This window comes from Notamacropus eugenii, chromosome 1 (assembly GCF_028372415.1).
Source record: "Notamacropus eugenii isolate mMacEug1 chromosome 1, mMacEug1.pri_v2, whole genome shotgun sequence".
NCBI lineage: Eukaryota > Metazoa > Chordata > Mammalia > Diprotodontia > Macropodidae > Notamacropus > Notamacropus eugenii.
Window position 1 is genome coordinate 421,869,967 of NC_092872.1, and position 22,319 is coordinate 421,892,285.

At 38.3% G+C, this 22,319-nt stretch overlaps 1 protein-coding gene across 5 annotated transcripts in view; it reads left to right on the top strand.

The window, feature by feature from the left end:
* Nucleotides 1-22,319, top strand: part of PTPRT (protein tyrosine phosphatase receptor type T) — a 1,308,680-nt gene that overhangs the window by 540,840 nt on the left and 745,521 nt on the right. The gene's annotated exons all lie outside the window — the stretch shown is intronic.

Below are 22,319 nucleotides of genomic sequence, written 5' to 3' on the forward strand. Positions count from 1 at the left end.
CAGATATTATGTCTTAGCTAGACTTAGTATTTTGCCCAGAGCTGACCACAATACTGTTTACACAGTAAGAGTTTTCATTTTATTTGTATAATGAATAATTAGAATTCTTATGTTTTTTATAGCCGTGTAACTTCCTCTAGTTATAGGTAATAGAATCATGTAATTTAATGGATGAAACAATGAAGTTTTGTCTGCATTATAACACCTGAAGATAATTACACATGGAGATAATATTAGTTGAGCCACTGAGTATGCACACTAAGATTCCATGAGTTTTTTTGTACTGCCACATTGTATTGTGGACTTAGCATGAACTTCCAGTCCCCTAAAATCTCCAGGTTTTCGGAGACTTTGAGGAGGGGTTTTGCAGATGACCTATAGTCCAAATGAGACTCCCCAGTCTTGTACTTGTTAAGGTAGTGTTTTGAAATCAAGTGTACAACTTTCATTTATCCTTATTGAATGTCATCTCACTAAGTCCCGCATTCCCTTTTAAGCTCCTTCTGAATTATGACAGTGTTATCCAGTATTATTGCTATTGCTCTAAACACTGTACCTTCCTCTCCCCTAATAACCACATGCTTATCTAAATGTTCATTAACCATCCTATTATTAATTAATATATCCTAGAATTGGGCCAGGAATTGAAATCAAAGACTATGGTCCTATAGTTTGTAGACTTCATTCTCTGTACAATTTTGAAAATGCGATCTTCAGTCCTTCAGTACATTTTCTATTTTCCATGATCTTTCTGTTAATTTATTAATTCATGATGTAAGCATAGGAGTACAGATGAATTTGCACTAAACCATCTGTACTACTTCATGCTTAGTTCCTCTTGTGACCAGCCATATTTTTTTGCATATGACTGACTAGGACTAAGGGTGTGGACTCTGGTACTGGAAAAGAATAAATATAATTGGTCTGTGTCAGGAATCAGATCCACTGCTCTGGTCTCACTAATGTTGTACTTTAACCAGGCATATTTATTAGCCGTGGGGGAAGACAGGAAATGATAGCTGAAATGAGAAGAAAAAGAAAGCAAAACTAATTGTTAAGTAAACAAAAGAAAACTTGAAAGAACTCAACAAAATAGAACAAAGATCCCCCAAAGAAACAAGCCAAAACCCTACTGAAATAAATCCTTTGCATTCTGACCTAATGTAGTCAGATTTGGGACAGGTACATTTATTGGATACACCAATGAAAATGTCTTAAATGACACAGTGTGGACTGATTCAAAGAATTTTAGAGCTTGAGATGAGCCAAGTGAATCATTAGTTCAATTCTGTGCATTGAATGGTAACATGATATGCTCATGTGAGGAGATCCAGGAAGTGAGAAGAGCGTGGTGGAGAGTGAGGAAAGATCAATGGAAGCAGAAATAGAAGCTATTTTCATCTTAGTATACTATGGAACTCCTGGATAGGAAGAGGAGATAGATGAGGAGTTCAAACAAATCACAAACAAATCGCATAGTAGTGATAGGAGACTTCACTTATTCAGTGATCTCCTGGAACGTACTCTGACAAAAGGAGAGCAGTTAATAACTTCTTGCCTTGCTTTAATTATCATTTCAAAACGTAGAGAAAACAATAGGAGGAACATCTGTTCTTTATGTGCTTTTCCAAAATAAGGGGGGATTGTTTGCTTTAAATGGAAATTATATGATCTTTGGAAGATCACTTCCCAATGCAACTTGGCATAGAAAAGGAAATGAAAACAGGTCACAGTCTGCCATGAATCTCTGAGATCCAGTTGACTGTGGAATGAAGGTGGGGTTGGGTAGTGGTTGAAAACTCTCAGGAAATAAATTTTGAAGACTCAAAAAGAAACAATTCTGATGAGGAAAAACAGTGGTTTAAAGAAACTGATGTGGATGCACAGGAAGCTCATTAATCACTGTAAATAAAACAAAATGTACAGAAGGCAGACGCAAGGACAGGTGATAGCAAATAGCTGTAAAATCCACTTACAGTACTATAATAAAATGTTTAGGATTGTTAAAGGATTGAATAAGCTGAGACTAGTAAGAAAAGCTAAGAATAACAAAAGTTTTCTTTTTTATTTTAAAACTTTTTGTGGGGGACAATAGAATGATGAAACAGGGCTTGATCAACTTCTCAGGTTAGATGGAACAATTATGATGGCTAACAGAAATAATGAAGAATTTCTCAGTGCTATTTTGTTTATTATATGTTAAGGAAAATTATATTTGGACTATCAAAATGATAATAAATATTGCTAATGGTGAATTGAAATTCGAGATAAGGAAGGAGGAGGTATGAGTGCTCCAAGATGCCCTTTATGAGGTCAAGTCACTAGACCCAGATAAAATATATCCCAGAGTGTTTAAAGAATTGCTATATGAGATGGAAATCCACTGTCTTTGAAAGATCATGGACAACAGAAGAGGTACTGCCGGAGTGAAGAAGACTGCATTTTCAAAACTGAGAAGAGAATGAATTTTGCAAATCGAAGGCCTATGGTCTTTGACTTCAATTACTGGCTAATCCTGGGACATTTTAATAATAGGATGGTTAGTGAACATTTAGACAAGGTTGTGGTTATTGACAAAAACCAGCCTGACTTCATCAGAATCATATTCTGTACTTTGTTTCCTTTTTTTGACTGTGTTACCCATCTGGCAAATCAAGCAAATACTGTAGTTAATAGTTTAGCTAGAGGTTTTAGCGAATAATGTAAGTCTCAAGGCTTTCTTGTGAGAAGGAGAAGATGTGGGTTGGAAGTTGATTCAGTAAGTCAAATTTAAAGCTGCTTAGTTGGACAGGCCAGTTTTGAACTATAGTATTCAGCTTCACCTACTAAAGTAAAATATCCCAGGGATCTCTGCTCAGTCACGTGTTGTTTTATTACTTCTGTCAATGACAGGCATTGGTCAGGTGTGCTTCTCAGATTTTTAAATGGTGTAGCGCTTAGAGAAAAGTATCAATAATACTGGATGCCACCGTCAGAATTCAGAAGGAGCTTGAAAGGCTGGAATGTGGGACTTAATAAATGACATTTAATAAAGATAAATGTAAAATTGTACACTTAGTTTCAAAATATTAACTTTGCAAGTACAAGATTGGGGAGGTTCCTTTAGAAAGTAGTTCATATGCAAAAAAAACAAAAACAAAACAAAACATCCACCCAAATCCTCCAGACCTGGAGATTTTAGGGGACTGCAAACTCATGCTGAGTCCATAGTATAATATGATAGTTGAAAAAGCTTATGAAATCTTAGTTTGCATTAAGGAAGTCATAGCATTATAGTCCATATAAATGATGGTCCTTTTGTATCTCTACCAATCAGACTATAAGTGGATTATTATGTCAAGTTGTGGGTGTTACATTTTAGGGAGACCATTGATAAGCCAAAAAACATCCATAGAAGGGCAACTATAATGTTGAAGGGCTTCAAATCATGCCATGTGAGAATAAGGTGAAATCACAAGGGGTGGGTAGCCTGGAAAAGAGAAAACTTAACTATCATAAAGTGGTTTCATTAGAGGCAGCTTGGATAGTGGATAAGGTACTGGATCTAGAGTTAGGAAGCCCTGGATTTAAATCCTGAAGCAGATATTTACTAACTCTATGATCATACGCAAGTCACTTAACCATCCAATGACTCTATTTCCTCTTCTGTAAAATAAATTGGTCAAATTAAGTGGCACCTGAGCCCTTCCAACTCTGAATTAATGATCACATGATTTAAAAGACTATCAATTGGAAGACAGATTAAATTCACTCTGCTTTGATGAATAAAGCATTTATTCTACACTCAATATGTTTAAAATATTGTGCTGAGCCAGAGGAAAAAATAGAAAAGTAAGACAGTCCTTGCTTGGGGTGGAGATAAGGTATATATGGAAGACTTCAGGTGCAGGTCAGATGGTCCTTAGGCTGCAGCAGGAAACATATTAGTGATACTTCTCCTTCAGTGTCCATTGATAAAATTATATCAGTTTTTATTTAACCACTTGATAGTATCAAGGATTTTAACAAGAAATTAATTCTCTGGGTTTTTACTAGTTGTGTCTATAGCTCCTGTAGGAGCAATTGCCAGTCTACAATTCTAGGAGGGTAATTTTCAGCATGATGGCTGAGGACATGAGGCTAGAAACATTGCTATTCCAAAGACTCTTGAATAAAGGGTGCTGGGCTGTCTCCACCAAAGTCTGAAGGGAGATGGTGGTCAAAGTGGTGAGGATTGTTTAATTTGTGTGTCACGTAACAAGTACCTCTTGTGTCTCCCTCAGAGTGCCTTTGTTGTTTTAGCTAGGCTGGCTCACCTGCCCTGTGAGTGGCGGTTGGTTGATGAGTTAGTAGGGTGCCTGTGCCCTTCTCCATAGCTGTTGCTTCCCAGATGATAGCTTTGAGGCCTGGACTTGGACTCAAGTCTTCAAGAACTGACTCGATATTCCAGAGATGGTCTTATACTGCTAAGGACTGTGGAATTTTATTTCCCATGTTCTAGGTATTAAGCTTCTACTAATTTTTTGCAGCTTACTTTATTAATTAATTTATTAATTCATTCTGAATGTTTCTCTGACCTCTCTCTCACAATTAGAAGAAGTGTCTAGGAGATAGTATCTCCATGGCTCTACATCTGTTTCTTAATAATTTCTCTTATTTTCAGATGGTCTTATTTTTAAAGCAACTCATGGTTATTTTCTGTCCTTTTGGCAGTGAAATTCCTCCTTCATGAGTCCAAATAAGAGTTAGCATGGTCTGTTATCACTACTTTTTCTTCTATCTAAATAAAATCTTATAATGCACATATGGCAAGTTCAGGGAAGTTAACCTAAAACTGTGGCAAAAAAAGTGCTTTCTAAAAATGTTACCAATACGCTGTTAATTGGTGTAATCATTCTAGAAAACAATTTGGAACTATACTTTTAAAAACTGTCAAAAATATCTATGCCCTTTGACCCAGATATTCCAGTACTAGATGTATTCCAAGAAGGTCGAAAAACAAAAAGAAAAGTCTCACATACACTGATAGGTTTATAGCAGCTACCATCAGCACTTTTCATGGTAGCAGAGAACTGGAAACAAAGTGAGTGCTCATCAGTTGGGGAAAGGGATTGTTTTATATGACTGTGATACAGTAATATGCTGTCAGAAACAATGAACATGAAGAATTTAGAGATGCATGGGAAGTAATCTATGAACTGATTAGGAATGAAGTAAGCAGAATCAGGAAAATAATACACTTAATGATTACAACAGTGGAAAGAGCTGCAAAAAAAAAAAGATCAATAAAAATAAGATACAATTGAAAACACAACAAAACAAAATGTCACCAAGCTGCTTCCTGTGAACTGTGACATAGCTCATAAGCACATGTTCTGAGTCTCATGAATTTAGATATCTGCCCTTGGCCAAGATGCATTTTGGTAGATTGCACCTAATAACTTGCATATGTAGAGGTCTCTCTTTAAAAACAGGAATACATATTTATCAAATTGACAAGATTAGAACATTACATAAACTTATGATAAGTTGGGTGAAATTTTATCTCAAAATCATTTTTCAAAATAGAGAAATTAACTCGTTCGAGCAATAACTTTGCATTAGGAGGTTAATGCAAATACATACTAACAATTATTTTTATCAGATATTGACTTCAAGAAGGGATGCATAAGATAGATGGATGGGTTGAGGATCTATGAGATGGACAATATACACTCTTGTCACATGCCCTTATGGAGATAGAATAGCATAATGAGAATTGCTTATGGGCATTTATTTGAAGATGTTAGAAATTCATGATGAGGTAATAAGAAATAGAGCTATATGCTACACATGTTATTTATGGTGAATGGAAAGCCAGTTTGGCTAACTGCAGAGCAAAGGAGGGGGAGTAAGTTATGAGACTGAATGGTTTTGATTCTGTGATCCTTTTCCTAGTGCTTATGTGCCCTTGGATGGTCCATAGGAGATAGGGTTGAAGTAGCAGAATGTTAGCCATCAAGTTTCCCATGTTTTATTCTTTTCCTCTTATCTAGTAAGTGATATAGCTGCCTTGTGGTCAACCAGATGAGGGAGAAAGATACCTTCTCCCTTAAGGGAATGGTGGAGCCTCAAGAAAGTACTGAATCCCTTTATTGAAAGAATTTCATGCTCTTATACTTCTTTTAACTAATGTCCTGGGATTTATTTAATAGTTCCAGGATGGTCAACATGTTGGGATGCTGAAGGACTACAGAAGGGATACCAATACTATCACTGCCAGGAAAATTCCTTTCTTAGACTTAACTGCTATTGGGTCATCTTGAAATAGCAGTGAATCAATTGCAGTTCCATGGAGGTGGGAGAACTTTAGGAGTGGCAAGGCAGTAGGCAGAGTGCTTGAATATGTAGCAAAGAATAGTTAGAATTGAACCTAGGTGAGTGTTAGAGCTTGGAAATAATAGTGGCAGTTACATGTTTTGTTTTGTTTTTTGTAATGGGAGCAGGGAGTTAATGTGTAGCAGGTGTGAGAATGGGAGCTTGTCATTGCTTTGGGGTTTGCCTTGGATCTGAGGCATTATGCTACAGTGGAAAGAGTGCTAGAATTGGAATCGGAAACCCTGAGTGACCTTGAGTAAATCATTTAACCTCTTTGGGTCCCCATTGTTGCTATAGTCATCGTCATCATCATCATATTTATAGCTCTTATTATGGATCACTCAGTGTGCTTTAAAAATTTCTTTAGCAAATACTTTATCACTTGATCCTCACAACCTCCCTGGGAAGTTGGTGCTATTATCCCCATTTTACACTTGAGGAAACTAAAGCAAACAAAACTTAAGTGGCTTGCCTAGTGTCCCATACCTAGTTAGCATCTGAGGCTGAATTTGAACTCAGATCTTCTAACTCCAGGTCTGCCACTGTCCACTGTGCCACCTAGCTCTACTTCCTTTACAAAAGAGAAGGGGTCTGATTTGTTGGCCTCTTAAGTCTCTCTTCCTGCCCCTTGTCATCATAGAATATATTAATGTGGAGCAAGCAATGATAAGCAGTGTAAGGTTAGAGTCTTTTTAGTACAATTTATCTGACTTGTAGACACGTCTGAATTCAACACCCCGCCTCTCGCACCATTTTCTGTCTCTGAAGCAAAATGCCTTCATGTCAGGTGGGTACTGATCTGATTTCTGATCGCTCAGATCACTTCCTCAGGGGTTTTAATTTGGCTTATCCTGTCTTCTGTATACCCCCCATAAGTATCATCTCCCATCTCAGATTGGACTGGATTAGAACATTAACCACTTTATCTCATGGCTATGCTAGACCTAGAAGATGATTATCAAGTCCCATTCTATGCTTGAGGATATGTATGTGTATGTGTATATATGTTTATACATGCAAACGTGCTGAATTGAACCTATTTTATCTTCCACTGAGCAGTGTTTGAATTGATTGTTCTTGCCTGGGGAGGGCCTGTCCACCAAAATAGTCAAGTCCTCTGCAAATGTAAGATATTCTTGTTTTTATTATTGGGGGTAGGGGTTAGCAACTAGATAGGAATCTAATACAAGGCAGCTTTCAAGTAATCTTCATCAACCATCTGAGGATGCTTACAGAAGGACTTGGTTCCTAAGGCATATATCCAATGTGGAGCGAGGGCTAGGGATTGCCAAACTGATTCTGCCATAACTCTGTGTGGCCTAAGAATTAGGTCTTTATGGTTCTCTCTCTGGTATTTATCTTTATTATCTTGATCAGTCAACAAGCATTAAGTCAAATCAGCAAGCCTATTATGTACCAGAAATTGTTCCAGGTACTAGGGATACAAATAAAAAGAACGTCACAACCTCGACTTGCAAGGGGCTCACAGTCTAACTTAATACTCTCAACAAATATGGTCAACAAAGAATCAAGCCAAAGAGGGACTAAGTCTTCAAGTAAAATCCTCAAATTTAAGTGACTTGTAGTTTAAGAAAAAGAATGTAAATTTTAGCAAAATTAGACATTTTCTCTATGGCCCCTTATACATCTTGCTGGGCATACATCCATTGCCTTATTCATTCATCTCTCTCTCTCTCTCTCTCTATCTCTATCGGACTGTCAAGTTGTCATTAGTATGTATGCCATTCTTATTCTGCTGACCATGCTTTGCATTACTTCACATAGGTCTTTGCTTATTTGACTTATTCATGTTTGTCCCCTTTTGTGCTGCCATGATATTTTCAATAGATTCTTATATCATAACAGTTCAACCTTCTTGTAGTCATTGGGTTCCCAGGTTGTTACAAGCTGGACTTTAGGAGGAAAGGTTTCACACATTAATTTATCATTTATCCAAATGATCACAACTTACTATTCTAAAGGAAAAAAATAGTGTGCTACATAAAAGCTGCATTTGAGCTTCAGAATTGTCCTTCATTTTCTCCTCTTCTGAATTTCCAGCCAGAAAATGGAAAGAAGCCAGTTTTTCTCTAGGCAGAACACAGGCTTCTGGGTAAGGGCTATTCAGCTCTTTGCCTACCAGGTAGACTTTAGCCCACCTTCTACATCAGGAGCCTGCAGTTTAACTGAGCTCAATAAAAATGGTGCTGGGTGATGGGACACTCTGGTGACATTCCATAGTAAGAAGTGAGCTGAGACTGTCACAGTAGCCCTCAGCCCAGGGATGGTGGAATGAAGTTCTGTCTCCAGAAGTCGGTGACTCAGACAAAAGCCTGCCAGTCTCCTGGATGTGGAAGAAGCCTGTGGCATTGGGTAAAAATTGAAGTTATAGAAAGGTCATGGAACATGTAAAAGGACAGGAACCTTGACTAGATTCACCATCTGAAAGGGAAAAATCATTCAGGGGAAAGGCCAGTAGCTTGACTGTCCATCTAAAGGAAGCAAACAGAGGCACTTCAGGGAAGGATGTGTCATAAAGAATGACTCACCACAATTATCTCTTAAAGGGCAATTTCAGTGGCTGAGCTGTGAGACAAAGTACTTTGATACAATCATCCTTACATGCTGTGAAAAATGTTAGTAAAATATTGATCTCTCTTCCTGAATAGAGGTTAAAAAATCAGAAAAAGTCATTGGATATCTATTTCTGGAGACAAAATGTTTTTCCTGGGGTTGATTTACTTCTACTTTCCTTTTTCCTGAGCTTCCAGTGCCTTTCAGAATCAAACAGGTGGTATGGATTAAAGGCCAGGATTCCAGTGGAAGACCTAGATTGTCATGAAGGTTTTACCTCTAGCCCTGTATCACTGAGACCTTGGGAAAATTGCTTAACCTTGCCATGCCTCAGTTACTTTCTATAATATAACTTCACCCCTCATGCAATTGTTGTGAAAATCCTCCCAATAATTTCATCTCTTAAAATGAAGTGACCATGTAGACCATGTACTATAATTATCTGGGTATGGGTCTTATCTCCTTTCTAGACTGTGACCTCCATGAGGAGGTCTGGGAGACTGTGTCTTAACTTTATATGTGCCCTAGCACCTAGTATAGTGCTAGGCGCATAGTAATACTTGTTTAATTAGACCAAGGCTAGGGAACCTACAGCCTTGAGGCCACATGTGACCCTTTAGGTTTTGAATGAATTCAGACTTCACAGAACAAATCCTCAAAAAGGATTTACAAAACAAAAAAGATTTGTTCTGTAAAACTTAGACTCAGTCAAAGGGTCACATCTGAGGACCTAGAGGGCCACATGTGGCCTCAAGCATGCAGATTCCCCCATGCCTGAATTAGACCATGGAGATAAAAATTTTGAGGCCTTGGCCTCCTGATCTAGAAATGGCTTACTTCACAGGAATGAAAGAATCAAATGAGGATTGGAGAATGATTTAAAAAAATATGTGTTGTTATAAAAATGGTCATAACTGTTGTGTTATATACAAAATCATAGAATATAAGAGTTGAAAGAGACATCAGAGTCTGTCTAGTTCAGCCCACACCTGAAGTATGAATTACTCCTACAACTAACCCATTAAATGGCTTTCAACTTATGCTTGAAGGTTTCCTGTGATGAGAAACTTACTACCTCCCCAGGTGACTCATTCAATTTTAGGACAGCTCTGATGAGAAATTCTTACTTATGTTAAATCAGAATCTACTTTTATGTAGCAGCTGTCCTTTGGCCATAGTTCTTCCCTCTAGGAAGCCATTTTGATTATGTTAGACTGGCAGAAAACCCACTTTTGTTCTCCTTTGTGCCTATACAGACACATGCATCCTTAGAAGGAATTCTTTAGGGGAAGATCTCAAGTAAGAGTTAAATAGAAGCAGTGTGGTGTAGAAGTGAGAGCCTTAGACTGAAGGCCAGGAAGACTTGAATTCAAATCATGCCTAAAACACTATGTGACACTGAACTAGTCGTTTGACCTCCATGGATCTCATTTTTTTTTCTCATCTATAATATGAGGAGGCTCATGCTTGATGAGCTCTAAGATCCTTTCTAACTCTGAGTCTATGATCCTATGAAAAAGGGGTTGTTTCTTTGTGATCCTGAGTGATGATTATTCCTTAATATGAATTGTGAACCCCGTGACAGTTGGAATCTGATGAACATCTCCATATTCTTCCCTAAAGGAAAAGTTGTTCTGATGGTTCTTAGAATGGGAAAGAACCAGGCTGTTAAGAGTGAGCAGATTCTTTGTACCAGGTTAATTCTAGATGGAGTCATTTATATCAGCATATACGGACAGGTGGCACATCTGATCATGGACAAGATAAATGGCAGAAATGAAAAAGAAGGACCCTATCATGGTATATGTGGTAACAGGTATATAAATGACTGATTTGTAGGGAACATATTGTAGCTCACCTTATACTGGATTGTATGGATCAGTGACTCAAAGGTACTTGGACTAATTTTGGTGTAAGTATTATCAGAAACTCAGCACATGCACACAGGCTGAAATGAAAGCAAATTGGAATTACTTAATTCTAAAGAGATGTTTATTGGATTGTGATAATGTATTTGGGTATATATTAGATTAGTCTGTAATTGAAGTTGTACTCAATTGATAGTCTTGTCCCTCAACCTACCTGTTCCAGACCAGTGCATCCAACCATGCGTGTATGTGCATGCATCCTCACACTTTCTCTGACTCTCTTTCTAACACCCTTTCCCTTTCACTCTCCTGCTCCCTCTTACATGTGGTAAACCAATACTATGTGTATTGGCCTGAAATCCTGCAGAGAAATTCTAGATGAAATCTTCCTACTCACAAAGCTTAAGCTCAGCCCACGAGGTTTTTATTAGCCCATATTATGTTTACCAATGCCATAGACAGAGATGAAGCATCTGATGTGACTGAGTATTAGTAGCTAAAACAACACACTTATAATTCTGTGTGTGAGTCATAGCTTCAGTTTACTTATAGAGCATTTTTTTTTGTAAACATCATTTTTCCCCCACTGGTTCTGGCCACTCAAGCAGGGAAGGCCTGCTTCAATTTGGGCTTAATTTTAAAATTGTGTAATCAGAAGAATCCATCTCTCTAACAACTAGGTCATTAGTTTAGAACAGGGGTTCTTACCCTGGGGTCCACAGACTCTACCAATGGGTCTATGGATAGATTTTAAGCAATGTGTAAATTTGTATGGGGAAAAAATAACATTTTTATTTTCTCCAACCTCTTACTGAACTTTGGTATTTCCTTCATTTATTTAAAAATGTGATTCTGAGAAAGGGTCTCTGGGCTTCACCAGACTGCCAAGGGGTCTATCCATGACACAAAAATTCTTAAGAGTCCTGGTTTAATTATTAGGAGTTGAACTGCAGACTCTTCAGGACTATATAGTTGGGCTCTCAAACTGTACAACCCTTAGGATTACAGAACAGAGTCTCAGAATTATCTCTGCAGCCAAGGCTATCTCTGAAATGTCTTTTTGTAATCATTCTCAGATTCCCCGATTTTGCAAAAACTCCTGGGATGGTACAAAACTCTGCCACAGGACACCTGAGCAAGACACACAGGCATACCTCTTCTGCCTTTGCTGCCACACTGCCAGTCAATATAGAGAGACATGGTTGTCTTAGGAAGACTTTTCTTTGGGAAAACCACATAACACAGTAGCTCACTTCCTAATCCCTAGGTTCTTATCTGAGTGGGACTTTCAGTCCACAAACAAATCAAACCATCTAAAAGCATAATTATCTATGAAAAACCAAATGCAGCCTTTCCTATTCCATACACATATAGGTTGCCTCTGTGTATTGACATCAAAGTTGCACAATGAAGCCCAATTGTAACTGATTTCATGATTTTCTCCAGCTTTAGTGTGAATTGCATCAGCTGCTGCTGCTAGCCATGGTGCTGATTTCCTGATTTACAGTGTTAGTACCGTATTAATTAGTCAACAAGAATCTCATTGTCCACCTGTAGCACTCTGGTTTATGCCTTGCTATGTATGGAGATAGTAATTTTGGTTCTCCTTCTCCCCTCCCCACCCCCTGCCTTTTTAAAAGAAATTTGCAAGGGAAGGGAAGGAATTTAAAATAAGGTATTTGGCATAGATGTCAGAGTGACTGAGGGCAGTTAGGGTACCTCTGGTGCTGAGCTTACCTCCCACATTCTGAGTTCTGCAATCTGATTTAGAAAACTCAAAGTGCAACCTCTGTCATCCTTCATTCCTCACTGTCACTCAAAACACATCTCCAGTCCTTTACCAAATCTTGTCATTTCTCTGTCACAACATCTTTCCTATACATCTAGGTCCCAATTAGCATGAATGATGGATCTGTTATAGTGGTCGCATTATTTGAATTAATGCTTTATATATCCATTAACCTGGAACTAATTATTCTATTTCATGAGGCTATAACTTTAAATAATGCAAATTTAAATACACGTTACCACATCAGGGAATTCATTATTTGCATTGATTGAGACCTAGCTATATGTCCATTTCTCTTCTCACTTAGCCACTATTCTAGTTCAAGATCTCATCATCTCTGAACCTGGATTTTTGCAATAGCCTTCTAACTGATTTCACTGCCTCAAATCATTCCCCATTTTAATCTTTTCTCAACTTAGCTGTCATGGTGATTTTCTAAAGTATGGGTCAGATTATGTCATGGTGTTCCCCACCCCAAACCCTTGCTTGTCAAATTCCAGAGGCACTTCCCTCCAGAATCAGCTATAAAAAGTCCTCTCTTTGAAATTTAAAGCTCTTCATAACCTTATTACTTATGACTTTTCCATTTTCTTCCATCTACTCTATGATCCATCCATGTTGACTTTCCCTATACAGGAAAAGGAGGCAGCTGGATGGCACAGTGGACAGATTGCTAGGCCTAGGGTCAGAAAGTCCTGAGTTTAAATTTAATCACAGGCACTTCTTATCTGCGTGATTCCAAGCAAGTTATTTAATGTCTGTTTGCCTCAGTTTCCTTAACTGAAACATGTGGATATTAATAACACCTAGGATTGTTGTGAAAATCAAATGAGATATATTTGTAAACTGCTTAGCAAAGTTCGTGGTACGTGGTAGGTGCTTAATAAATACTTGTCCCTTCTCCCCATATTAACTTACCTTCTTCTCACACTTGGCACTCCATCTCCCATATCTGTACCTTTTCAGTGGCTGTCCCCCATGTCTGGAATGTTCTGCTCCCTCACCTCTGCTTCTTAGTTCCCTTGGCTTTTTTCAAGACTCACTTCAAATACCACCTTCTACATGAAGCCTTTTCTAGTTCCCCAGTGCCTTCTACTTTCCAGTTATTTTCATCTAATCTTTAATCATCTAGTTATTTGCATGTTATCTTCCCCATTAGAATGTGAGCTCTTCCTTAAGGTCAGGAACTGGTTTTGCCTTTCTTTGTTTCTAACAGCTTTGCTTCAATAGTGTCGGACACGTAAAAATTTCTTAATAAATACATGTTGGCTGATTGACTGTTGGTTGAATAATACGTCCAGCATTTAACTAGGTCACAATGCACTTTATCTTCTGGATATGCCTTTGTCCATTAACCTTAAAATAATGCTTCAAACGGAAGCTACTGGGAGACATTGATAGCCATCCAGGTCTAATAAATTAATAAGACTTGTGGCTAGAATCAACAACAGAAAAATCAGCCTTATTATTTTATTTGCACATGTAAATGGACCTTGCATGATGGTGCTTTGGATTCTTTTACAAGTAATGGCTTTAAACCTCTCCCATTATGTTAAAGAGCATCACACATTTTATTAACCTTCCTATTAGTACATTTGAATATCTCACAAAAACTACAAAGAGAGAAATTAGCTTAATAGAGGCCAGGTTCTTGGTAAATTCACAAAATATCTTCTCCCACAAAATCAGTGAAGGAATCTCCAGTGTCTGTTTGGGCAAAGGTTATACAATACAGTTTAGTGGCTATGGTAGATATCTTATTTCAATGAAATAATAGAGTTGTGATCTCATCAATATGGGCACTACTTCCAATGATACAGATCATAGCTGGTCCACACAATCTCATTCTGCATAGCTCTTTTCTATGCCCTTCCTTAAATCCTCCAGATGCCTCTCCTATTCCTCTCCCACCCCCAATCTCAAAGGATCTAGGCACCTTTCTCTAGTTTAGATCACTTGACATTGTCAGGAAGTAGCATGCAGGTTGTCAATTGATTATTATTTTATCTCACTACATGGTAGGATGTAGCACCAAATAATTATTTCCTTCTTTTATTAACAATTCCATTTGCAAATAAAAAGGAAAAGTGATTTCAGTTTTTGTCTTTGATTTGAACTACCCTGCAGTGAAATATCTATCAAAGGTCTTGTTTTACACATATTTATTTGAACAAATTATAACCATAAACAAGGTTTTAAGAATATGTGGTGGCACAGAATTTTATGTTCCTCATTATGTGTTGGTGGATTTGACGGTGAATGAGTGACTGCTGGGGATGGAGGGGGGGGAGGGAGGGAGGCACCGAGGGAGAGAGCTCATTCACTTTCCTTCTCTGAGTGTCCACATTGCCACATCACCAATAAACCATTAGCATTACAAGGCATGCTTTCAGGTCTAGGCTAGCTGATATTTGTTAGAATATAGAAAATTAAGTGCATTCTTTTTAATGAAAATGCTATCTTTTGATACGAGAATCTTGACATTTGGTCGTAACATCATAAAAAAGCTTTACAAAATTTTGATAAATTTATAAAACAATGTTTCAGGTCATCTAAAGGCAGTGAACTAAACACAACAGGCTGAATGTTTTGGCAATTGTACTCACATCCTCCCACTAAGTGAGAGCCAGCTGTTCCATCTGGTTAAATCAAGACTTCCACTAGGGATGGTGTCTATGTGTGATTTAATCAGCGTCTTGAAAGCACTTCGTCATTCTGATTCTAAAGTAGCTACTCCTTTCAGTTATGCATTTAACACTTCCTATAGTGGGGGACTTAAAAAAAATTTCAAAAGCAGAAGTAATGCTATATTTCTTCTAGCATTGAATATAATTAACAATTTCTAAAACTGTCCTTGATTAATTTTTATTTATGGTCTTCATAAATCTGTGGTCTAGTGGTACAAGGCAGCAGTGGTTCTGGAGTCAGAGGTCCTGGGTTCAAATCCTCTCTCTGGTGCTTACTATCTCTCTAACTTTGGGCAAGCCACTTAATGTTCCCAGGTTTCCCTTTCCTATTTGGCAAAATGAGGGGATTAGACTAGATGACTTTGTAGGTCCTTTCCAACTTAGTCTCTGACGTAAATCATTCTTATTTTACTTTTTGATTAAAATCATTGCTAAGACCCAGCACCTTGAGATTTGTCTGGAAAATCATACTGCATTGTCATTAGATATTTTTGTTTAAGTGTCTGCCCACAGGTTACACAGAAAATGGATAAATAAATAAGATGAAGACATTTGCACCATGACTGCGGTTTACTTTTTTATTTTTACAAAAGCTATCGTTATTATTTTTGGTAGGGAATTATGATTTCATTTCCACTGTGGAAACTCCCTCTACCCATGGGTACTGGAAACTCATCCATCAATCACAGACTTGCTGCTTGGGGGCAGTGAGAAGTTAAATGACTTGCTCACTGTTACCCAGCTCCTATGAGTCAGAGGCAGGATTTGAACTCATGTCTTCCTGACTTGAAGACCATAACTCTGTCCACTATGCATTGGTGCAAGGTATTTGTATCCTTGTTTTAAAACAAAAGGGAACTGAGGCTCAGAGAGGTGACTTGACTTTCCTGAGAGAAGATGCAGCAGAGTTGAGGCTCCAAAGTCATCCTGACTCCAAGCACAGAGCTCTTCCCACTGTCTCTTAGCAACATTTTCCAAATTGTTTTATGGACCAGAGATTGTGGGACTTTGACTAAGCAACTCTATCTTAACAGCTAGAGAACCATAGGGAACATTCCTAGTTGCTTTTATGTGGATACTGAACAAAATACTCTGTGACTTTGAGCAGGTCACTTTCCCTCAGAGGTTCTCAGTTTTCTTAAGGTAAAATAAAGGGCCTGAGCTTCTGTGAACTCTCAGATTCCTCTTCCAGCTCTAAAATTCTAAACATCTGTGATCTATGATATAATATCTTCATTTCCATAGAAATAGAAAACGTTTAGAATCTTTGCTCAAACTCAAGTGTGTGCTATAAAGGAGATTTTGTGGGCCAGTTTGAAAATGACAAGGCAGCTGTATTATATAATATTTCATTAAAGAGGCTGCATCTAATTTTCCTTATCTTAACACACATCTTTAACTTTAAAGCCAACCAAGTAATGCCTTAGGGAAATAATAATAACTCACATTCCCAGAGCAGCTTTACGGTAACAAAGCTCTTTCCCTATGCTATCTTCTTTGATCTTTACCTCAATCCTATGAAGGAGACAAGGCAGGGATTATTATCTCACTGTTACAGGTGAAGGAAATTAGTCCTGGTTGAAGATAACTGACTTGCCCAAGGTCACACAGTTTAGTTGGTTTTGCCTATAAGCCCAGAGTCCATTCCATGCACTATGTTACCTTGCTCTCTCTCGTGAATAAATGAGTGACAAATGAAGAATCTGCATATGGAATCACATGGAATGTTTTTTAAGCATTTTCCCTCTTTTAAGAGAGGGGGAAAAAAGGGACCAAAAATATGTGAATACTACTTGCCCCTGGCAGGACTCTTGTGTCACAGAAACATATGGCATAGCTAAAGATGGAATGTGAATGCTCGCAGCAGGGAGAAGCAATTCAGTCAATCAAAAAACATTTACCCTAATTGTCTGTTCTCTGTCAGACCCTATGTTAGTGTCAGTAGGAGAGATACAAAGAAGTATAAGGTATTTTTCCTGCCTTCAAGGGGCTTGCATTCTAGATGAAGGGAAGGCATAGCTGCACAAAAAAAGATAATTGACTCTAAGAGGTCTTATATTTTAAATGACAGATGAAGAATCTAGATTTCTTCAGAGTTGGGAGGAAGGGTGGGAGGGAGGGACAGAGAGGAGATTCATTCATGGTAAGTCAGGTGAAAATGTGTGATCTTTCTAATGAAATCTCTTCTCTAAATTATGATATTCTAAATGGCACCCTAGTCCTTGTTGTTAAATTTTAGGTAACACTGGCTAGGGCAGCTAGTGGCACAATAGGCAGAGTACTGGGTCTGGAATCAAGAAGACTCATCCTCATGAGTTCAAATCTGGCCTCAGATTCTTACTGGCTGTGTGAGTCTGGGCAAGTCATTTAACCCTGTTTGCCTGAGTTTCCTCATCTGTAAAAGGAGAAGGAAAAGGCAAACTACTCCAGTTTCTTTGCCAAGAAAATACCACATGGGGTTACAAAAAGTTCAACACAATTGAAAAATGATTGAACAACAACACTGGCTCACCGAAAGATACTAAAACTATTAACAGACTTTATAGCTGTGTAGTAATAAATAGAAAATTGGATTTTGAAGAAGGACCTTAAAGCGTGTGTAGTCCCAAACTCTTCGTTTTATAGATGAGGATGACTTTCCCAAGGTCTCACTAATTAAGTGACAGGTTTGAATCTTGGTCTCACAGTTCCAGATCCTGTGCTGTTTTATACTAAGCCCTACTGGCACTGTAATAGCTTTGTTATCTGCAGAGAGTCCTGTGGTTCTAAAATGCTCTCATAATGTATCTACAAACAGATGTCTTGAATAAAAAATAAGCATTTGTTCATTCTTAGACTTCCTACAATAGAACCGGGTGAGCATTTTCTTAATACAGAGATTTCCTTAGTATTTAAAAGCTGTTTAGATCAGGGGTGAGGAACCTGAGGCCTCAAGGCCATATGTAGCCTTCTAGGTCCTCAAGTATGGCCCTTTGACTGAATTCAAACTTCACAGAACAAATGCTCTTAGTAAAATGATTTATTCTGTAGAATTTGAACTCAGTCAAAAGGCTACATCCAAGGACCTAGAAGGCCATATGTGACTTTGGGGCATAGATTTTCTACTCCTGGCTTAGATGATATACTGTGTTCAGAGATGACTTACTTGAAAATATCATGAAAATTGTACTTTATTTCTCATATATCCCAACTCTAGAATAAATACCTGGTTCTATTAATTAAATTTACTCAGAAAATTATTTTGTATTTTCATTCTCTGCTGGGCTAGAGAAAAATGCACCCTTTGATAGTTTTTACTAATAGCATACATCTAAAACGTAGACACATTCAGACATGATCTTAATTAACTCCATGTTTGTTAATCATTTTGTGACTAAGTATGGGTCCATTGAAGTAGGGTGAAGCAGTAATAGGGAGAAATGGTTTATGTTCATTGTGGTTCTCAGAAGCCAAGTTCCAAACTTTTCTTTAACTGCCTTCTTAAGTGAGCTGACCAAATCAGGTGTCAGTTTCTCTCTCCCTGTTGCCCACAGCCAAACTCGCACCAGTGAAGCTCCCCATTAGTGTTCTCCATTCTCCTTGAAACACACAAACAAGGCACATTGTCTCAAGATAACCTGTTAGAGTAAACTGCCAACAAGAAACACAAACAGCACAAAATGGAATTTCCCTTTAAGATTGGGATGAGAAGGCCCTGGGGTTATAAGCCTTCCTTATGCAAGCTTCTGTCAGCAAATCTATACAACTTCCCTACTACAATGACTTGTCCTAGAAATATATTAGGACATGAGACCAGATTGAAGTTAGATGAGCAGATCACCAATGTCAGAGAACTCCTGCCAGTGTCTTTTCTCAGATATGCTGACTACCTTCATGGAGAGGGGCGTCAGGTGACAAAGACAATCACCAGGAATGTTGTTATAGGACATATAACTGTTGCGACTCATTTTACAGATGAGGAAACTGAAATTCACTGGGAGAGAAATGTCTTATCTAAACTCACACAGCTAATAAGTATCAGAGCCAAAATTAAAACATCGTTCTCCTAACTTTAATTCCCATGCTATTTCCATTATATAGAGATTTTTCCACAAGTGTCCTAATTTCTGAATTCCTTAATCTACTCAATTCCTTGTTCCTTAGTTCTTCTTCCCATTCTACTTCAGGTACAGACTGAGATAATTTATACCTTTGATCTTACTGTCACCCACAAGTGTTTAACTTCCACGTTTATAAAGCCTAAAGTCCTTTACCTGGTCATAAACATTTATTATTCTACCCTTTCCTATACAGTATGATGCCCAACCCTGTTCTTCTTCTTCATCATGACCTCCATTCCTTTTGCCTCTCTAGTTTCCCCTGCCCCCCTCCCCCCGAGCCATTGTCTTCCTAAACTTGACCCCTTGATGAACCAACTCAATTCTGCCCTGTTCTCTACTTTTGAATCTCTCAACCTTTTGTTTTATCACTGATCACACCTGGCCAAGCTCCTGCCTTGGATCACTCCCACCATGCACCTCCTTCATTCCTATTCATATGCTGCTGAATTGACATGGAAGAAATCACAAACTATGCCCAGTGAGTCCACTACAAATTTGTTACCCACTGTCAACTGGACTCATACTGCAGCAAGGCAATCATTCCACCCCTCCTAATTGATTCACCATTGGCAATTTGAAACCTTGTCTCTGCTCAATACCAGTCAGAAAGTCCTGGCTTCATATTTTATTGAAAAAACCAAGGTTATATCCCATGATTCTCCCTTCTCTCTTTCTCCTCTCACATAATTTAGATATCTCCCCTTCTCCCCTACATGTCTTCCTTCACTCTAATCTCAGATAAAGAGTTGGTCTTTTTCTTATCAGCACCAGTCATGCTCCATGCACCCTTGATTCCATATTCTCCCTCCCTCTCTCCCATCCTCACTAGATATTGTCCCAAATATCTCCTCTCCTTTGTGACCCTGGGAAAGCTTTCTACACTCAATATTTCTGCTTCTTGTTTTCTTATCATCTTCTAAGTCCTCTCCAATGGGCCTTGTGACCTTATCATTCAACTGAATTTGTTCTTTTTGGAGTTACCAGTGATTTCTTAATTGCTAGTCCTGATGGCTTTTTCCTCAGTACTCATCCTTTTTCGCTTCTGTAATATTTAGTACTATAGGTTATTTTCTCCTTCTGATGGTCTCTCCTCTCTGGGTTTTGTGACACTGCTTTCTCCTGGTTTTCTTCTCTTCTGTCTAACCAATCCTATTCTGTCTCTTTTGTGGATTCATCATCTATATCATACCTAATAACATGAGTATCCCCCAAGGCTTTATCCTGAGAATTTATTTTTGTTATTTACTATCTCATTTGATGAACTCATCAGTTCCTATAGGTTAAATTGTCTCTTTTTTGCAGCTGCATCTCAGCCAAATATCTAAGATTCTCTCTCTCTCTCTCTCTCTCTCTCTCTCTCTCTCTCTCTCTTCTCTCTCTGTGTGTGTCTCTCTGTCTCTGTCTCTTTGTCTCTGTCTCTCTCTGTCTCTCTGTCTCTCTCTCTCCCCACACACACTTAATATCCAACGATAGTATCTCTCATGAGCTATAGCCCCATATGACCTTCTGCCATTTGCACATCTTAACTGGGATAAACCTGTAGGCAGCTTCAACTCCCCAAAGAGAACTGATTATGTTTCCGCCTAAAACATCTCCTTTTCCTAACTTTATTATGACTGTCATCATCTTCCCAATCTCCCAGACCCTCAACTGTGGTGTCATCTTTGGCTCTTCATTCTCACTCATTTCATGTAACCAATCTACTGAAAAATCTTTTTATGTCTAACTCCATACTATCTGTCATTTCAGTCCCCTTCTCTCTATTCACATACTCAACACTCTAGTTCAGATCCTTGTTACCTATTGCCTGGTCTATTGTAATAGCCTTCTGACTGGTCCCCCTGCCTCAAGCCTCTCCCCACACCAATCTATACTCCATTCAGCTGCCAAAGTGATTTTTCTAAAGCAAAGTTCTGATCATGTCAACATCTCCAATACTCAGTGAGTTCTGGTAACTGCCTCTTATCTCAGGATCAAATCTAAACTCTTCTGTGTATTCAATACTTTTCATAACCTGACCTCTTTCTATATTTCCAATCTTCCTACACTTTACTTCCTTCCATTCACTGTAAAATCTAATTTCACTAGTCTACTCTCTGTTCCTTGAATCCACTACTCCATCTTATGTTTTTATGCTTTTGTACTGACTACTTCTTATGCCCAGAATGCTTTTTCTCTTCTCTTCTGACTTTTAGATTTCTTAGTTTTCTTTGAGACTCAGGCCCAATTCCACTTTCTGCAGGAAATCTTTCCTGATTTTCCTAGTAACTAATGGCTTCCCCTTTTTATTATCTTTCATCTATTCCACATTTATCTTATATGTTGTAATGTTATTGAGAGTTAGATCTTCCCCACTCATTAATAGGACTCAAGTAAAACCCATTGGGGGAAACTTGATTGGGGTAGGCTTGTTTTTGTAGAAAGGCCCACACTTTTTGTTAATTGTTAATGAGTCACTGGGTACAAGGTTTGTGCCCTCTGGCTCTGAAAAATGTGTGTATGTGTATGTATGTATGTGTGTGTGTGTGTGTGTATGTATGTATTTACTCTGAGGTGAGGTTTTGCTTTGGAAAAAGGTTCATGTGCCAGATGAGACTTTGGGTAGCTGTTAAGGAGCCCCACATTTTGAAAACCCAGATGTTGGTGCTTCTCTCTGTGGTAACTAACTATGTATGTAGTGGTCAGACAGTTGGATCTGTCTGTTGATCCGTGATGAATGTATTGCCTGTGGTCAGACAGTTGGAAGCCCTGTCTGTTGGTCTCTATTTCTCTGCCTGTATTTTATCTGTTGTTGAATGTAATGAAAGTGGATTGTTGACTTTCCTTTTAGAAAAGCAGATCTAAGAACCTCTGCTGATCGGCCATCCTGGATATGTCAGGGTGCTTGCTGATACAAATGTCCACCCAGTTATTTACTCATTGTCTCCATCATTAAAATGTAAATTCTTTGAGGGCTGGAACTGTT